This window comes from Macaca fascicularis, chromosome 6 (genome assembly GCF_037993035.2).
Source record: "Macaca fascicularis isolate 582-1 chromosome 6, T2T-MFA8v1.1".
Lineage (NCBI taxonomy): Eukaryota > Metazoa > Chordata > Mammalia > Primates > Cercopithecidae > Macaca > Macaca fascicularis.
The window spans coordinates 91,925,813-91,946,785 of NC_088380.1; the positions used below are offsets into that span (position 1 = coordinate 91,925,813).

At 38.7% G+C, this 20,973-nt stretch overlaps 1 long non-coding RNA gene across 1 annotated transcript; it reads left to right on the forward strand.

Annotated features, from left to right (window-relative positions):
* The first annotated feature begins 7,420 nt into the window (after positions 1-7,420).
* LOC141407142 (uncharacterized) lies at positions 7,421-19,988 on the forward strand. The gene is made up of 2 exons (XR_012414559.1): positions 7,421-9,948; positions 19,734-19,988. It is a non-coding gene; the product is annotated as an uncharacterized lncRNA (long non-coding RNA).
* Positions 19,989-20,973: the final 985 nt, after the last annotated feature.

Genomic DNA, 20,973 nt, shown 5'->3' on the forward strand with positions numbered 1-20,973 from the left:
GGCGTGTGTTGGGACATGAACCCCTCATTGTTAGCTTTTGTAATCACTGCTTTCAAATGCTGACTTAGTGTCAGAACACTGATGAACTGTTGAGCAATATAAACGTGAGATCATAGCTAAGTTTCCATAATTGTCATTGATGGAACATTTAAACAATAAAATCAAAAGGCAAATCAATTAACACAAAAACTTCTTGTTCAAGAGTATGTCTCAGAGAAAGAAGAGGAGAGTGGTTCCTGCAATTATGTCAAATTCAGCTTGAGTTTACTAATGAAGAACCAACCTAAACAATTTCCTAAGAAGTATGTTCAGCCCACCAGTTATCTGCACAAGTAGCTCCTGGGCAAGTGTTGCTTAATTTCACTAATATAAGGAGAAATTATCTTCCCGTTAACTTGGAACAATAGTGAAGCACTGGTTTAGTTTTATTTTTGATTATTTTTTACATTAAGTATGTTTTTCTTCCTTCCAAAAGAAACCACCAGGGAAGCCTCATTTTCTTCACATTAATATGGTGTGCCATTCTTGGCGGGGAACTGTAGGTGTTGCTGAAGCTACATAGCTGAAAAAGCTAAGCCAGGCCTCTAATTCTTTGGCTTATTACAGTTCTATTTTAGCCCTGTCCTCTTTTTCCCACTCAAATTCTGTAGCCTAGCATGTGTTTGGATATGCTGCATCCTCCAGTTCTTCACACTAAATATACTCTCAGAAGCCACGAGCAAAACTTGCAGATGAGTCATTCTCTTTGGAAGACTCAGCTCCATGGTGGACAGTTCGTAAACTGGAATAGATTCAGCTGGATAGGGGGAGTAGAGACAACAGTAGTTGGTTCATTGTGTTCTGCAAAAGGAGCCAAAGCGGGTTGGAGGTGGGTGGTTTCAGAGTAAATTGAAGCAAATGCTCATATTACACTTTAAGGAAAAGTTGGTTAAAGAGACAATACTCTTAATGATAATACTCTAAAGCTTAGAATTTGTGTTCACTTGTTTTGGGGGTCAGGCACATTTTTGGTGGTGGTGTTGTTATCCTTTGACCAATTCTCAGAGCATAATTTGTTTCCAGTCTTTTTGTTCTAAGAGTGAAAAGGTCAACGCCCTTTGACATGGCATGAGCTATTCAGTACACCAGGGGAAACGTCACCAGCAGTGCTGGACTTAAAACAACTTCGGGGCAACCAGAGTCAAACACAGGAAGTGTTGTTCAGGCCCCCAGAGAATAATGGCTTTGTTTATTAGCCAACTTACATCTGGTTGAATTGCTAAGTGCCACTATCTTGAATGAGCAGATATATCAGAGACTACAGACCCAGATGAGGTATTTGTAGGCATGACATAACAACATCACTCTCCTAAAGTGTCCCCTACAGGAATCTAAATACAGAGTGGCTATTTTCTTAAATGGGAAAAGTTCCATCTCAGGTCCCCATAGTCCAATACACACTAAATGATTCTACAAATGAACAAACACTGCTTTGATGAGACAGTAAATTTAGTGGGAAAAATAATCAAACAAAAATGCAGGAAAAAAATGTGGATTTTTAAAATAAACAGTCTAATCAGAAAGTGAATTACACATTTAATCTTGTGAATTTTTAAAATGATTTCACACAGGAAACACTGACCTACTCAAAATAACATCAGAAACATGTTTATGTGCATGACGTGTAAATTTCTAAGTGTTCAATGAGTTATTAACTGTTGTTTTACTGTATGAGAAAATGGTTTAACTCCATTTCACAGATTAATTGAGAAAGAAAGGTTAAGTGTTTTGTCTAAGGTCACTCAGCAAATCTAAACCAGAGACACATTTAGTTCTCTGAGTTACTGACTTCCTGTGTATGTTTTAAATCCGTGAATCATTTTGTTTCTAAATATACTGAAGGAGATTCAAGGCCCTAGGAAAAAAATTCACATTGTATCACAGTACCTCATTTGAAAATAGGGAAAATCTGGATAAATTGCACACCAAGCTTATTCTCCAGGATCAAAGACAGTACTAAAGAGGAAAAATAAATGCAGACTGAAGATGGAAAAGTCCTAAATAGTTATTAAACATCTTGGCCATGCAAAGAGCTCTTTGCTTGCAGACAAAGAGTTTAGATACTTGAGTTCTGGTCCCAGCTCTGCCATATACTTAGCTAGATGGTTCTTAATCTCTAAGTCTGACTTTCCTTATCTGTAAATGGATATAATAAGACCTGGGACGGGCATGGTGGCTCACATCTGTAATTCCAGCATTTTGGGAGTCCTAAGCAGGTGGATCACCTGAGGTCAGGAGTTCAAGACCAGCTTGGCCAACATGGTGAAACCCCATCTCTACAAAGATACAAAAATTAGCGAGGCATGATGGTGGGTGCCTGTAATCCCAGCTACTCAGGAGGCTGAGGCGGGAAAATCGCTTGGACCTGGGAGGTGGAGGTTGTAGTGAGCTGAGATCACGCCACTGCACTCCAGCCTGGGGGACAGAGTAAGACGCCATCTCAAAAAAAAAAAAAAAAAAAAAAAAGACCTGACCTTTCAGGAAAGTCATGAACATCAAATGGGTTTATGAACACAAAAGAGTATTTTAAAGAATATCATAAGTTGTAGAGTGCTGTACAAATTCCATTAGTGATTGTGGTCGTGGCCCTATTGTCATACTAGAAAGGAAATGGCAGGAAGCCAATGAATAAAATAAATGTCATAAATTAATGGCTCTTAATCATTTTATATCACCAGCCCCACTGAAAATGCAATGAAATTCATAAACTCTATTTTCAGAAAAGTTCACATTCAGAAGTATATCCAAAATTGTAATTGTAATCTCAAGAGACTCATAGATCATCTTGAATTCTATGTGTTCATAGAATACCATTAAGACTACTTGCGGAGGAAGAAGAAAAATGGCAGATTACTTGGAAAGCAAGAAGCATGGGAATCAAACAGCTGAGTCATTTAGAAGTGACATGTGTACAGACAGATTGCTGACTGATGAATTGTGTTAACATGTCTTTGTCCAGGAGAGAAGAAAATTCCCTATTGTTGTGGGAAGTCAGGGACCCGAACAGAGGGATGGGCTGAAGCCGTGGCAGAAGAACATAAATTGTGAAGATTTCATGGACATTTATTAGTTCCCCAAATTAACACTTTTATAATTTCTTATGCCTGCCTTTACTGAAATCTCTGAACATAAATTGTGAAGATTTCATGGACACTTATCACTTCCACAATCAATCCCCTTGTGGTTTCCTATGCCTGTCTTTAATCTCTTAATCCCAACATCTTCTTCGTAAGCTGAGGAGGATGAATGTCGCCTCAGGACCCTGTGATGATTGTGTCAACTGCACAAATTGTTTGTAGAGCATGTGTGTTTGAACAATATGAAATCTGGGCATCTTGACAAAAGAACAGGGTAACAGCGATGATCAGGGAACAAGGGAGGTAACTTTGAACTGGCCGCCGGTGAGCCAGACGGAACAGAGCCATATTTCTCCTCTTTCAAAAGCAAATAGGAGAAATATCAAGCAACATTGTAGAGAAAGAGAATGCGCCCCTAAGGGCAGGCCTATGAATGGCACTCTTGGAAGCGTGCGGTCTTTTATGGTCCAAGCGGAAGGAATGAAATAAGCCCTGGTCTCCTGTAGCGCTCCCAGGCTTATAAGGACAAGAAAATTCCCGCCTAATAAATTTTGGTCAGACAGGTTGTCTGCTCTCAAACCCTGTTTCCTGATAAAATGTTATCAATGACAATGCGTGCCCGAAACTTCATTAGCAGTTTTAATTTCGCCCCATCCGGTGGTCCTGTGATCTCGCCCTGCCTCCATTTGCCTCCATTTATTACCTTGTGAAGTATGTGATCTCTGTGACCCACACCCTATTCGTGCACTCCCTCCCCTTTTGAAAATTGCTAATAAAAACTTGTTGGTTTTATGGCTCGGAAAATATCACGGATCCTGCGGACATGTGATGTCTCCCCTGGACACCCAGCTTTAAATTTCCCTCTCTTGTACTCTTCCCCTTTATTTCTCAAACAAGCTGAGATGCCTAGGAAATAGAAAAGAACCCACATAACCGTCAGGAGTGGGTTTTCCGGATACCCTATCCATTCATGAGAATCCTAGGAGCACTCTCACGGAGTTGTAGGGAGAAACCCAGAAGAGGGTGTTGTAGGGTGGGGAAAAAAGAAGAGGGAAAGGGATGAAGGAGAATGGCAGCCAGACATTCTGACTGGGGCAGGAGAGTAACTGACAGTACTAGCCCCTGCATTCTTCTGGTTCTCTTACCTGTAGACTCTGCTGAGGCCACACTGAGACTAATTCTAGCTAGAGATGGGGGGATAAAAGGGACCCTAGCTGTCAACAACGCTTTCCATTAAAGCCATCCTGTGGCTGAGCTGCTTCTAACATTCACTCTCAGGCTCACTGTGAATGAATTTTATTACCTGTTCTGCTGCCTATAATTATGCTACCATAACTAGATTTTGACAATCCAAATTTAGACACGACTTCAGACTTACTCTAAGAGACTCCAGTGTATTCCACGTGTCCATTTTCCTTGTGCTTGTCTCAGGTCCACTTTCTAGACTCATATATCCTATAATATATGATATATCTAGATGCCTTAGTCTTGACTGTGCAGTTGAATTCCCATATTCTCTTGACTTTGAATTCAGGACACATTCTAGTCATTCCTTATTCTGCCTTAACATTATTTCTCCTGACTCCAGATCTGAACAGTGGTGATGTTTTGTGAAATTGCTAATTTGTGTAATACCAGCAAATGGTTTTGGATCTTTCTCCTCCCATAGATGCTTCTTGAACCACTGAGTCACTCCAGCAAGATAGACTTCCAAATACTAAAGAGTGGTTCCTCTAATTTGCCATATATTATATAGCCCTGAATTTGCCTAAAGTTTCTGAAAACAAAATCGTTCATAAGAAATGAAAATAGGGTTCTTATTTGTTGGACCATCTTTTGTAATGAAATTGCAGGTTGGTACCTTTGTTTATAATGGTTCACATGTGCATACACACACGAATGTCCTTCCTTTCTATAATACATACCTTGGCATGTACTGTTCATCTTAATGCTAACTTTCTGCACTCTCAGACGTATTTTTTTTTGTAGCCCACACAAAATCTCTCTGTGTGTTCTGTTACATAATGCAAGACTTGGTTATATTCTTTTCAGCACTTACCTCTGCAAGATACTCAACTGTAGTTAAAAAAAAACTGAAGCTTGAACAAGGAGTGGAGAGGTGGAATTAATAAGTAAGGCCAGACACCTCTAACTCCACTGTACTTCTCTAAGTGTTAGAAGTGGTAATTTATTTTAGAATCATAAATTTACTCTATCATATGCGATTCTGAATAGAGATCTTTTTTTTGAGTCCAAACTTTAAGAACCCTAGCAAAACTTCTTGCCAATCTACATGTTTTATGTGATGCTAAGAATAAAGATTTTTGACAAGCACATTATTTCATTAATCTGAAGAAACAACAGATCATTTGGCATGTACTGTAAAACAGTTTATGGAAAGCACAAAAATATATAACCTTATGACCTTGATAAAGTTGATAATCTACAAAATTATTTCATTTGATACTTAATCTATACTCTCAGAATTCAGTTCATTATTTTTTAATCTATCATATAAGGCTTTCAATATAAAGTCAAGATGTAGTAATAATAAATCTATCTATCTATCTTTCTTTATTTCTTTTTTTTTTTTTTTTTTTTTTTTTTTTTTTTGAGATGGAGTTTTGCTCTTGTCCCCCAGGTTGGAGTGCAATGGCACCATCTCCGCTCACTGCAACCTCTGCCTCCTGGGTTCAAGCGATTCTCCTGCCTCAGCCTCCCGAGTAGCTGGGATTATAGGTGCCAGCCACCACACCAAGTTAATTTTTGTATTTTCAGTAGAGACAGGGTTTCACCATGTTGGCCAGGCTGGTTTCAAACTCCTGTCCTCGGGTGATCCACCCACCTAGGCTTCCCAAAGTGCTGGAATTACAGGCATGAGCCACCACACCTGACCAATAGGCTTCTCTTCAATGAAACAAGTCTCATTTTTAAACAAATATTGAGGGAATATTAGCAATTTCAAAAGTACCTTCTAAAAACATTAGCAAATATTTTGCTAAACTTTAGCACTAAAAAATCTCCAAGTAACTTTAAACAGCATTATTTTATTAATAGATGGTCACGATATTTATATGAGATAGATAGGAGAAGGGTAATTGTTTTTGAGGGCTCCTAATTTGAATTGATTGCCTCTAGATGGCAAGTAGCACAATTATATCATGATATTGATATTAATTTGTACTTATATTGTCAGACATGAAAATAACATATTGTTTTGGAAATAACTTCACTGAAGCACTGGGAAAAGAATGTGTTGTGCTGAAAACCTCCAATCTGCAACCCATGGTGTACAGCAAAGAATGGAGACATTTATATGGCACTCATATAACTATGATATAAAATCTGACCCCATCCGATTTACTCAGTTATATATTCATCCATCCTGCCTTTCATTCATTCACTTAATCCACAAATATGTAGTGCCCACTATGTTCTAGGCACTGTGCAGGGTTCTGGAAATATGCAGATGAATCAAACATGACTCTTGCCCTCAAAGAACTTGAGGCGATTATGAGAGGAAGAAAAATAAATGTTATGATAGGTTGACTAATAACTTTAATAATAAGTGCTTTGCTAAGCAGTGTATTTAATGATTCATTCCATCCAGGAGAGAGAGAAATGAGACAATAGTCTTGAAAAGGGAGGCTATGAAGCACAAATTTGAAGGAGAAGTGTTAATTAATGCCTTCATTTTCAAGCCATTTTTACTTGGGTATTGTTACTTACAACCCAAAGTCTCCTGATGTAAGTTTTCAGCAGTTGCATTATAAAATTGCTGTTTTTATAGGTCCAAACCTGTTCAATACTAGCAATTTCATGTGCTTCAACTTGAGAGCAAATGTAAAGAGACCAGGGTTTCAAGCAAGGGATTAGCGTGTCATGATTTTCATCCTAGAATGATCATAGTTACCGCAGAAGGTAGGCAGGATATATGGTACGGGGATAGAAGGGGTGTCTAACACAGTAAGTAAGGAGATCAGTTGGAAGCCTATTCCAATAGTTGAGTTGAAAGCTAATGGGGTACTAAATTAAGGCAAGAGCAGAAAGGATGACATGGTATAGGGCTACAAGTGGGAAAGATGTTAACACAGCAGAACTGACAGATTTGGTAACATTGAAATTAGAACGTGAGAAAGGGATACTCCAGAATGATTTTTTTGGCTCAAGCAGATAATTTCACTCTCCAGTAAAATTAATAGTTTGTTCTTAATTCTGTATTTTGACATGGGACACTTGTTGGTCCTGTCAGGCTTCTGAGCCCAAGCCAAGGCATCACATCCCCTGTGACTTGCACGTATATGCCCAGATGGCCTGAAGTAACTGAAGAATCACAAAAGAAGTGCAAATGCCCTGCCTCACCTTAATGGATGGCATTCCACCACAAAAGATGTGAAAATGGCCGGTCCTTGCCTTAAGCGATTATATTATCTTGTGAAATTCCTTTTCCTGACTCATCCTGGCTCAGAAAGCTCCCGCACTGAGCACCTTGTAATCCCCACTCCTGCCCGCCAGAGAACAACCCCCCTTTGACTGCAATTTTCCTTTACCTACCCAAATCCTATAAAACGGTCCCACCCTTATCTCCCTTTGCTGACTCTCTTTTCGGACTCAGTCTGCCTCCACCCAGGTGAAACAAACAGTCATGTTGCTCACACAAAGTCTGTTTGGTGGTCTCTTCACACGGACACGCATGACATTTTGGTGCTGTGACTCGGATCAGGGGACCTCCCTTGGGAGATCAATCCCCTGTCCTCCTGCTCTTTGCTCCGTGAGAAAGATCCACCTATGACCTCCGGTCCTCAGACCAACCAGCCCAAGGAATATCTCACCAATTTTAAATTGGGTGAGCGGCCCCCTTTTTGCTCTCTTCTCCAACCTCTCCCACTATCTCTCAACCTCTTTTTCCTTTCAATCTTGGCACCACCCATCAATCTCTCCCTTCTCTTAATTTCAATTCCTTTCATTTTCTGGTAGAGACAAAGGAGACACGTTTTATCCGTGGAACCCAAAACGCTGGCGCCAGTCACGGACTGCAGAAGGCAGCCTTCCCTTAGTGTTTAATCATTGCAGGGACACCTCTCTGATTACTCACCCACGTTTCAGGAGTGTCTGACCATGCTGCGGGGATGCCTGCCTTGGTCCTACACCCTAAGCAGAAAGTCCCACTTTTCTGGGAGAGGGGCAAGCACCCCAACCCCTATCCTCCCTGTCTCCACCCCTTCTCTGCTTTTCTGGGGGAGGGGCAAGCACCCCGACCCCTTCTCTCCCTGTTTCTACCCCTTCTCTGCTTTTCTTGGGGAGGGGCAAGAACCCCAACCTCTTATTTTTGCTCCCCCTCTTACTTTTGTGCCCTGACCTCTTATTTTTGCTCCCCCCTCTTATTTTTCCACCCTGATCTCTTATTTTTGCTCCCCAATCCCTTAGTTCCATGCCCCGATCCCTTTCCCAGTTTTCTGGAGGGCAAGAACCCCAGAACTCCTTCTCTCCGTATCTCCACTCTTTCTTTTCTCCGGGCTTGCCCCCCTCACTATGGGCAACCTTCCACCCTCCATTCCTCCTTCTTCTCCGTAGCCTGTGTTCTCAAGAACTCACACCTGGTCTAAAACCTAAATGCCTTATTTTCTTCTACAATGCTGCTTGACCCCAATACAAACTCGACAGTAGTTCCAAATAGCCAGAAAATGGCACTGTCAATTTTTCTATCCTACAAGATCTAAATAATTCTTGTCGTGAAATGGGCAAATGGTCTGAGGTGCCTGACGTCCAGGCATTCTTTTACACATCAGTCCCTCCCTAGTCTCTGTTCCCAATGCAACTCATCCCAAATCTTCCTTCTTTCTCTCCCGCCTGTCCCCTCAGTCCTAACCCCAAGCGTCACTGAGTCTTTCTGATCTTCGTTTTCTACAGACCCATCTGACCTCTCCCCTCCTTGCCAGGCCGAGCTAGGTCCAAATTTTTCCTCAGTCTCTGCTCCCCCACCCTATAATCCTTTTATCACCTCCCCTCCTCACACCCGGTCTGGCTTACAGTTTCGTTCCGCGACTAGCCCTCCCCTACCTGCCCAGAAATTTCCTCTTAAAAAAGTGGCTAGAGATAAAGGCATAGTCAAGGTTAATGTTCCTTTTTCTTTATCCAACCTCTTCCCAAATCAGTTAGCATTTAGGCTCTTTTTCATCAAATATGAAAAACTTAGCCCAGTTCATGGCCTGTTTAGCAGCAACCCTGAGACGCTTTTCAGCCCTAGACCCTGAAAGGTCAGAAGGCCATCTTATTCTTAATATGCATTTTATTTTATTACCCAATCTGCTCCTGACATTAAATAAACCTCCCAAATTAAATTCCGGCCCTCAAACCCCACAACAGGACTTAATGAACCTTGCCTTCAAGGTGTACAATAATAGAGTAGAGGCAGCCAAGTAGCAACTTATTTCTGAGTTGCAATTCCTTGCCTCCAATATGAGACAAACCCCAGCCACATCTCCAGCACACAACTCCAAATGCCTGAACCGCAGCTGCCAGAGGTTCCTCCAGAACCTCCTCCCCCAGGAGCTTGCTACAAGTGCTGGAAAGCTGGCCACTGGGCCAAGGAATGCCCACAGCCTGAGATTCCTCCTAAGCCATGTCCCATCTGAGCCAGACCCCACTGGAAATTGGACTGTCCAACTTGCCAGGCAGCCACTCCCAGAGGCCCTGGAGCTCTGGCCCAAGGCTCTCTGACTGACTCCTTCCCAGATCTTCTCGGCTTCGCGGCTGAAGACTGATGCTGCCCCATTGCCTCAGAAGCCACCTGGACCATCACAGATGCTTTGGGTAACTCTTACAGTGGAGGGTAAGTCCGTCCTCTTCTTAATCAATATGGAGGCTACCCACTCCACATTATCTTCTTTTCAAGGGCCTGTTTCCCTTGCCTCCGTAACTGTTGTGGGTATTGACAGCCAGGCTGCTAAATCTCTTAAAACTCCCCACTCTGGTGCCAACTTGGACAACATTCTTTTATGCATTCCTTTTTAGTTATCCCCACCTGCCCAGCTCTCTTATTAGGTCAAGACATTTTAACTAAATTATCTGCTTCCCTGACTATTCCTAGGCTACAGCCACACCTCATTGCTGCCTTTTCCCCCAGTTCAAAGCCTCCTTTGCATCTTCCTCTCATACCCCCTACCTTAACCCACAAGTATAGGACATCTCTACTCCTTCCCTGGCAACCGAACACATGTCCATTACTATCCCATTAAAACCCAATCACCCTTACCCCGCTCAATGCCAATATCCTATCCCACAGCATGCTTTAAAAGGATTAAAGCCTGTTATCACTCGCCTGCTACAGCTTGGCCTTTTAAAGCCCGTAAACTCCCCTTACAATTCCCCCATTTACCTGTCCTAAAACCAGACAAGGCTTACAGGTTAATTCAAGATCTCTGCGCCTTGTCAACCAAATTGTCTTGCCTATCCACCCCATGGTGCCAACCCCATATACTCTCCTATCCTCAATACCTCGCTCCACAACCCATTATTCTGTTCTGGATCTCAAACATATTTTGTTCCTATTCCTTTACACCCTTCATCCCAGCCTCTCTTCGCTTTCACTTGAACTGACCCTGACACCCATCAGTCTCAGCAAATTACCTAGGCTGTACTGCTGCAAGGCTTCACAGACAGCCCCCATCACTTCAGTTAAGCCCAAATATCTTCCTCATCTGTTATCTATCTTGGCATAATTCTCACAAACACACACATACTCTCCCTGCTGATTGTGTCTGACTAATCTCCCAAACCCCAACCCCTTCTACAAAACAACAACTCCCTTTCTAGGCATGGTTAGTGCGGACAGAATTCTTACACAAGAGCCGGGACCTCTTACTGTAGCCTTTCTGTCCAAACAACTTGACCTCACTGTTTTAGCCTAGCCCTCATGTCTGCGCACAGTGGCTGCCACTGCTTTAATACTGTTAGAGGCCCTAAAAATCACAAACTATGCTCAACTCTCTACAGTTCTCATAACTTCCAAAATCTATTTTCTTCATCGCTCAGGACAATGCTTATGAGGATAAGTTAGCTAAAAAAGCAGCTAGCTTCCAACTTCTATACCTCACGGCAGTTTTCCTCCTTCACATTGGCCACTCCCACCTCCTCACCTGCTGAAACTTCCACCTATCAATCTCTTCCCACATAAGGCAAATAGTTCTTAGACCAAGGAAGTTATCTCCTTCCAGCCTCACAGGCCCATTCTATTCTGTCGTCATTTCATAACCTCTTCCATTTAGGTTCTATCTCTTAGAACCTCTCATTTCCTTTCCATCCTAGAAATCTATCCTCAAGGAGATCACTTCTCAGTGTTCCATCTGCTATTCTCCTACCCCTCAGGGATTGTGCAGGCCCCCTCCCTTTCCTACACATCAAACTCGGGGATTTGCCCCTGCACAGGACTGGCAAATTGACTTTACTCACATGTCAGAAAACTAAAATACCTCTTGGTCTAGGTAGACACTTTCACTGGATAAGTAGAGGCCTTTCCCACAGGGTCTGAGAAGGCCACCGCGGTCATTTCTTCCCTTCTGTCAGACATAATTCCTCAGTTTGGCCTTCCTAACTCTATACAGTCTGATAACGGACAAGCATTTAATAGTCAAATCACCCAAGCAGTTTCTCAGGCTCTTAGTATTCAGTGATACCTTCAAAACCTTTACCGTCCTCAATCTTCAGGAAAGGTAGAACAGACTAATAGTCTTTTAAGAACACACCTCACCAAGGTCAGTCACCACCTTAAAAAGGACTAGACAATACTTTTACCACTTTCCCTTCTCAGAATTCAGGCCTGTCCTCGGAATGCTACAGGTTCCAGCCCATTTGAGCTCCTGTGTAGACACTCCTTTTTATTAGGTCCCAGTCTCATTCCAGACACCAGACCAATTTAGACTGCACCCCAAAAAACTTTCATCCCTGCTGTCTTCTGTCTAGTCATACTCATATTCAAAATACCTTCTGAACTACTCATAAATGCCCTGCTCATGTTTACACTGCCGGTTTACACTGTTTCTCCAAGCCATCACAGCTGATATCTCCTAGTGCTATCCCAAACCACCACTCTAAATTTCCTTTTAAGGTAAATAAACAATCTTTGCTGGCAAGGCTATGCTGAACCTCCTTGGGCACTCTCTAATTAGATGTTCTAGTTCCTCCCAATTTGTAGTCCTTCAATACCTGTTCTTTCTCCTTCTCTTACCTTGTGCCTTCCGTTTAGTTTTTCAATGCATACAAAACCGCATCCAGGCCATTACCAATCATTCAATACGACAAATGTTCTTCTAACAAACCCACAATATCACCCCTTACCACAAAATCTTCCTTCAGCTTAATCTCTCCCACTCTAGGTTCCCACGCCGCCCCTAATCCCGCTTGAAGCAGCCCTGAGAAACATCGCCCATTTTCTCTTCATACCACCCCCCAAAAAATTTTCACCGCCCCAACACTTCACACACTATTTTGTTTTATTATTAATATAAGAAGGCAGGAATGTCAGGCCTCAGCCCAAGCCAAGCCATCGCATCCCCTGTGACTTGCACATATATGCCCAGATGGCCTGAAGTAACCGAAGAATCACAAAAGAAGTGCAAATGCCCTGCCTCACCTTAACCAATGACATTTCACCACAAAAGAAGTGAAAATGGTCGGTTCTTGCCTTAAGCGATTATATTATCTTGTGAAATTCCTTTTCCTGACTCATCCTGGCTCAAAAAGCTCCCGCACTGAGCACCTTGTAACCCCCACTCCTGCCCACCAGAGAACAACCCCCTTTGACTGTAATTTTCCTTTACCTACCCTAATCCTATAAAATGGCCCCACCCTTGTCTCCCTTTGCTGACTCCCTTTTCGCACTCACCCCGCCTGCACCCAGGTGAAATAAACAGCCATGTTGCTCACACAAAGCCTGTTTGGTGGTCTCTTGACATGGACACCCATGACAGGTCCAACAAGCCCTGGCTCTTTTCATCTTTGCTAAAACCCCTGTCTGCTCTTATTCTCTCACTAGGCTAGGGTTTGGTTAAAGACTTGTTTCTGGGGACTCAATGTCTATCCCACATATTTTGTTGCTAAAAAAACACACAACTCTGTCCTGTTGTTATTTGGGAACCAAGGTCATACACAAGGGTTGACCTTCCCCAGTGGAGATACAAGGTCTTTGCATACAAAAGCCAGAGCCTGACTTCTACTTCTTGATTGTCCTCATAACATCTGACATTGACATATGCACAAGGAAAGCAAAACTGACTTCAATTATGGCAGCATATCAGATGCTTCCTCATGGTAAAGTGCAGAACATTTTAAAGAAATGTTTGTTAATTATGGGAAGAAGTGACAACTGTACATCCCAGCCATAGCTGCCCAGTCTCTTCTGATCTCAAGTTACAGAACCATGCCCTATGCCTGATGGGGTACCAGGCATCTGCTTTACCTTTTTAATCCTTATGCCTATTCTGTCTTATGTCTTTTGCTTATTATGCCTTATGCCTATTTGGAAAATTAATTTAAAAACTTGAAGAGTCTGACATATCCTATAATAATGAGAGCTTTATTACTTTTTAAAATAAATCAGAGTGGGAATGATTGTTAGATAATTTAAATTTTAAAGATTCTGTAAATAACAAAATATTTTGCTTTTAGAGAACTGTAAATGAAAATAGCATTGTATTAGACTGTTCTCATGCTGCTAATAAAGACATACCTGAGACTGGGGAATTTATAAAGAAAAAGAGGTTTAATGGACTCATAGTTGCACATGACTGGAGAGGCCTCACAATCATGGCAGAAGGAGGAACAAAGCCAAGTCTTACATGGTGGCAGCAAGAGAGTGTGTGCAGGGGAATTGTCCTTTATAAAGTCATCAGATTTCTTGAGATTTATTCATTATAACAAGAACAGCATGGGAAAGACATGCCCCATGATTCAATTACCTCCCCCTAGGTCCTACCCACGACACATGGGGATTATGGGAGCTATAAATCAAGATGAGATTTGGGTAGGGACACAGCCAACCATATCAAGCATCAACAATGATCTGATTTTGAATACAATTTTTATATATTTATCAAGAACTGAGCATACATATTTTAATGATACATGATTTTCTTCTCAGGTTTATTATATAAAAAATTCCTGAAAAATAAGAAAGTGTATATTATTCAACAGACTTAAACAATTTAACATGTATTCCATTTTTGTGTGTGTGGATGGCTTCCACAATTACACAAGTTGTAAGAGTTAAATACTTGACTTTTGATTTTTCTAAACAAAAAATGTAGATTCTTCCTTTTGCTTATCTGGGAGACAGACAAATCCACGATTCTAAAAATCTTCAACAGCTCTCTTTATATCTTCACATGTAATTTTAGCATTTTGATATAGTCTATCTGTGTTGCATATGAAACTGCAAAATTTGAAGAATAAAAATGATCTATTCAAATTATCTGCTATTACACAAACAGTAATAACAGTAATTAAAAGAATAATTATGCAACTGCATGCCACTCAAAGGACTCATTTAAATTATGCAAATTAAACATAAGGTCATGCAATGCTAAGAGAAAAGAAAAAATATGCAAAATAGTGTACTTCTATTGGTGGTTCTAATATTAGAAATATTTATATCACAAGCATATAGTGTGTGTTTCATTTTTTAACCTCTGTACCGTAAAAGCAAATTAGTTTTTCTTATCTTATTGGGTACTCTGAAATTTCAGCAGTACACAATTTTATAGATAAGCTGGTTTCATCCAAAGAGAAGAATATTTTTGAGCATTTGATTTTTTAAAAATTTTAAAAATTTTTAATTAAAGAACATTTTTTTCTAGTTATAGAAACATATCATTAAAAAATTGAGAAAATATAAAATACAAAATATAAAATATAAAATATAAAGCACGTATTTGAAATTAGCATGATCTCAATTTTGGTGCAATTCTTTTTCTTTTGTTAAATGCCTTTTTTTTTTTTGTCATAATAGGTATCAAATTGTGTTCTTGTTTTATCATGTTTCTTTTGTATTTCATTTATTTGTATTATATCATGAACATTTTCCCAGATGTTTCTTGAAACCTGACTTTTTAATGATGTCATAAATTTTTTTACCTGTGTATTTAATATTTATTTTACTGTTTTTATTCTTTTATTGCCTACTTTTTGTTAAAATTATACTTATATTTATATTAAATTTCAATAAGAATTACTAATTATTTTATTTGAATAGATTGCTGGTAGGTTAGGAAGTCATAGGAATTTGTGTTATGGCTATGACTAGAATTGGATTAAATTTATGAGTAGGATTAATGAGATAATCAATAGGAATATTTATTTCTTAACACAAAGTAGCAATTTTTTTTACAGAACATCTGTATGAATTTGTACACATTTCAGCAACCCAGATCACTATAAATTTTCCAGTGGTGATGAAAATAATCTTATTTTATTAGTATTTCTTTGGTTACTACCAAAGTTGCAAATTTTTCATATATTTCCAGGCCCCTTTTCTTTCTATATTACATGGTTCTATGAGACTTTTATTCATTTTTCCACTGGGTTGTTATTTTAAAATAATTTGGGAGAAGTCTTTCCTCTCATTATACTTTTTGCAAACATTTTCTTAGTTGATCATTTGCTTTTTATTCATGTTTGACATACAGAAGTATCAAGCTTGCATGTGGTCAAATTACTAAATAATAACCTTTAAGATTTTTTTCTGTTGTGTTTATGCTCAAAAATTGCCTCATAATTTTAAGACTTTCATTTTTACTTTTAACTTTTAGATCCACAGGAAAATTATATTAGTAAATGAAACAACTTGGTTTTCTTTCCCCAGAGAAAATTGTTTTGACATTTGTTGAATTGTACTTTTTTTATTATTTGTTCCACTTTATAAATTAGTTTACATTTTGTCATTTAAGATTATCTAGTCTGTTCCACTGATTGGTTTATTGATTCTTATATACATTCTGCATTTCTAAAATCATTATTATTCTATGCTATGTTTTAACATTTGAGAAAGCAAGCTGTCACTACTTTTACTTTTCATATGTCATGTATTAATCTTTTAGATGAACTTATCTGAAGAATTTCTGAATTAATTCTGAAAGAGATGAACATTTATTCTTCTAAAATCATCTTTTATTATCTTTGAGCACTTCAAATGACACTTCTATATTTATACCTTATACAAAGCATAAAGACAATAAATATAAAATATCACCTACATTTATTCCAAGTACATGCTAAACACATTCACATACAACATAACTTACCTAACAATTACTCTGTGAAGATAGGATTAATTATCCAAATTTACACAAGAAATTTTAAGACTTAGTGGTTTTGTCTTACACAGCACTGTAGCGAAAACACAAGTAAAATCATTCCAAGCTTAATGTTCCTTTCATAATATCATATTTTGTACCTTACTTGAAAAAACGAAACCCTTAAGTATATAGGTTACTATTTTATTTACAATATATGCAGCAAAAATTATATTTTATGTAATCAGTGTGCATTTTTCTTTTTTATTTACTTTCTTGATGAGATATTTTGAAGAGAAATGTGCCAGAAAAGAATATGTGGAGACCCTAAAGAGAATCACATAAGCTGTGGTTTACTTTCAGGCCACAGTGAAGTTTCAGGAAAGTCACTTGGTTTTAATTTGCTTATCGTAAATAATATCTGTTCTTCATCTTCTCAAAGCTAATAACAATTAAAGACCTACTTTTTTTTTTTTTTTTTTTTTTTTTTTTTTGCTAGTTGAGAACATGCATAGAATGCACTGGAATGAAATTCCATATTGATACTCAAGATTTAAATGTGTGTAAAATATTGTATTCTAATGGAAAAATCCCATTGTTTTCATTCACTTCCAGTCAAATTTGCAGCTATGCTAGAAATTCATATCTAATCTAATCTTTCAGTAGTCCCATTTCTGCATCGAATTAAATTAAATTTTTAGATAGTTCTCCAATATTGGGATACGGATTTTTTTGCTTGCAAGTGATGGAAACATAATTTAAGAAAGCTTAAGCAGGAATGAAATGTGGTAGTTCATTTAACTGAGTAAGATGCAGACATCTTAATTAAGGCATAATTTGATACAGATGTCAAAAAAAATATTGCCACAAACAGCTTTCTTTGTACATCTTTCTAGAAGCCTCTGTTGGTTTATTTATCCAAAAAGTGTCAGAAAAATGAGAATGGTCTGCGATTTACCTTGCTTGTAAGTTAGCAAGTTATATAACCTGCCTTGGTTATATAAATGCTGACAGAAAACATGAGACTGCTGGACCAGAGGCAAAGGTATATTTCTGTGAATCCCTCTAATCCATAAATATCATGAGGGACACAGAGAAGCCTAGGTGTATGCCTACCCAGGTAGTAGGTTGTGTTGCAGTAGAGGAACTCTGAGCTTAGAGAGCCTGAATCTTTTTTGATGGACAGTAAGCATTCCTTTCCTTTGTTCTGGATCTCTTTCTCTCTTCCCAAGGCTATTCACTGAGCAAACATATTTTAAAGTATAGTCTGGAAAAAAAGGCAATTTGTACTTTATCCACAAGATCGGCAGAAATGTGAGAGACCCATTGAGAACTGTATACAAACAGAAGGCTTTTTCCATGACGGGGCAAAGAAGACCACCACTTACATTCTACTTTCTGAGCAACCTCAGCAGAAAGAAAAAAAATGTGCTTTTTCTCAGAAGTCCTGCATAATATGCATATCCTTGAACCACTGTAATTCTGACTGATCGGGCTGGGAATTGTGGTCCCCTTTAAAGCAGAATGGTCAGATCAATCTCTCCACAAACACATATATTTAGAGTTGGAAAGAGCTGGCTGCCCAAAGAAATATTTGGGTATTGTTAACAGAAGAGTATTCCACATCAGTATTCCCTTCTGTACTGTTAACAGAAGGGAGTATCAGTGCAAAGGAAAGAAAATGCAGAAAAGGTCTATATCATCAACCCTTTTTCCTAGATGTAATTTTGTGCTCAATATTCCCTCTGCTTTTGTGTACTGTCTTTCATCTCTATATATCCATATCCTAGACATCATGCAAAGCCATGTCCATGTGCACACGCCAGTGTGAAGACTAGAATTTTCTCTTTACAGCTAAAAAGTCCTTCTTTAGATTCACTCACTATTATATCTCTTCCTCAATTTTACTGGGATATTTCACTTTCTATATCTTGTATTACAGAAATCTCTTTAAATGTTTTAACTTTCTCAACTAGACTGGGAACTCCTAGCAAGGTCATGTCTCTGCCTCTCTGTGTCCCTTATGAGTCAATGCATATTACTGGTAACTAATATATGTGTACTGAATAAAGAGAAAGATATTTAATTAAATGTTCATCTCTTATATATCTTGACTAGCAATGATGGAACAATTATGAGGCCGGGAGTCTAGTGACATTGCTTTATTTTCTATTTTTACTATACAGTGGTTGGTCACCTTAAGCAAATCTATAAATCTGTCTGAGGCTCAATTCCTTCATTTGTAAAAAGGTGACACTGTGTGCTCTTCCTAATATGGTTATTGAGATAATCACATGAGAAAATGCACAAGAAATTACTTCAGAAATGTAAACCACCCTAATAATTAATGAATTTCATTTTCAAATAACAAGTGAACCATTTCTGTTATATGAATTCAATGTGCTTAATATTAGCAGAATAGTTATTATACAAAAATAAGTAGATGTAATTTGAGGAATGCTTGGGAAAAATTCTGTCTGTGCAAAAATATATTTCTTGTTATCTCTAATTCCTCCATCTCCTTTAAATGTGTCTGAATTAATTTTAAGAATACTTATCTCCAAAACTTCTCATAAAAATGAAAGTTATCAATAGTATGTTAAGCCAGTATCTGTTAATAAAACTATTGTATTATTTTAACTGGCTATGAAGCAAAGGGATATATGCAAGTAAGCTTTAAACGGAAGAGGGACATAATAAGAAAGTAAAACCTTGGCATAAGTGTGCCTGGAAGGTAACTGGAGAAAGAACATACTGCCAAAAAGGAAAAACATTTAAGGAGCAATAGAAATATTGCCAAATAAAAAAAATTGCCTAATTCATAGCTTTGTCTTGAACTGTTCTTATCAAACAGATCAATTTTCTATACATCTATTTTTTAAATCACAATTTCTCCCTTTAAATTTGGAAAGGATCACAGACATAAAACAAAATAATTGATTTGTTCAGAGAACTTTCTCCTTTTAGAGTAGAAATTCCACACATTTTTGAAGTTTCATTTCCACTATATTAACCATGTGTTGGAAATGCATAATTTTTCCAGTTATTTTTCCCTAAAAGTTGTGGTTGCCTCCCCAATTTTAACTACAAACAATTCTGTTGAAAAGTATCTGCCCAAAAGTTATGTGGTTCTTGTATCTGACAGATAAATCAATAAAATTTCATAAAATGTCTTCCTAACTAACAATGAACTACCCTATGAACAAAATTATGACAATGTAATAAAGAAGTGTTTGTAGATCATTAAAAATTTTCAAATGCACACTTTTACAAAAATAAAAAGACGTGGAAGCTAACATAAATTCTAAATCCATCACATTTTTTTCCACAGAGTTGAAAATTGCAATGAAGCAGTTCCAAACCATTTCCTCAGATAGAAACAGAAATTGAAACTTGAGACAGGACTGTGCTTCTGAGGTCTCCAATGCCATACAGGCATTTCAATAAAGTCCCATGATCCCCAGAATCAAAAACTATAACAGGGATCAAGAAGAATTAAAATGGGTGGTTTGTCAGATAGAATCTACCTACAACATAAGGTCATTATACTCCTGATTCTTTTAGTAAAGCAATCTCCTAAGCCTGATCTGAGACTGTGGGTTGTGTATGAAGTGCATTTCATTAATGCATTACCAAGAAGCTGATTAAGACAGCTACAGTGGCTGTACCACTGTAGACTTAGGAAAGACTAGAGCGACAAAAACAACCACAGGTTTGGAAGACTCTGCTACAATCACCAGAGTTCAGATTTCACAGAACATTACAACAACATATCCTAAATTAAAGAGTTACTATCTTTCTTGCAATCAACATATAGGGCACACCTCTGTAACAACCTACCTGCAACTTTCAGCTCCCTTTCCTGCTTGCAAACATTACAAGAAAAACCTCAAATGGATTCTTTTTTTTTTTTTTTTTTTTTTGAGACGGAGTCTCGCTCTGTCGCCCAGGCTGGAGTGCAGTGGCCGGATCTCAGCTCACTGCAAGCTCCGCCTCCCGGGTTCGGGCCATTCTCCTGTCTCAGCCTCCTGAGTAGCTGGGACTACAGGCGCCCGCCACCTCGCCCGGCTAGTTTTTTGTATTTTTTAGTAGAGACGGGGTTTCACCGTGTTAGCCAGGATGGTCTCGATCTCCTGACCTAGTGATCCGCCCGTCTTGGCCTCCCAAAGTGCTGGGATTACAGGCTTGAGCCACCGTGCCCGGCCCTCAAATGGATTCTTTGAAGGCTTTGACATTTTTGACTTTTCAAAATTCTAATATAAATATTTCTTAATAAAACACTAAAGTATGAAAGAGAGTATCCTGGGTGCTTCTTAAAAGCTTTGTAATGTTTACATCTCTGAGAAGTTTTACATGTCCTTACAGTAGTTCTCCAAAGAAAAGCAATAATTTAATACCAAGTAAGTGTAAATGAAATGTGTGAGTCTAGGTTACTCACTGAAAATAGTCATGCTTAGAAGACAAGTCATCAAGATGGCTCCCTACCACACCCAGCACTTATCTCCTTCACAAAGGAACACAACAACAACAAAATAGATAACCACATATCCGGAAGACCACACAATGTCTAG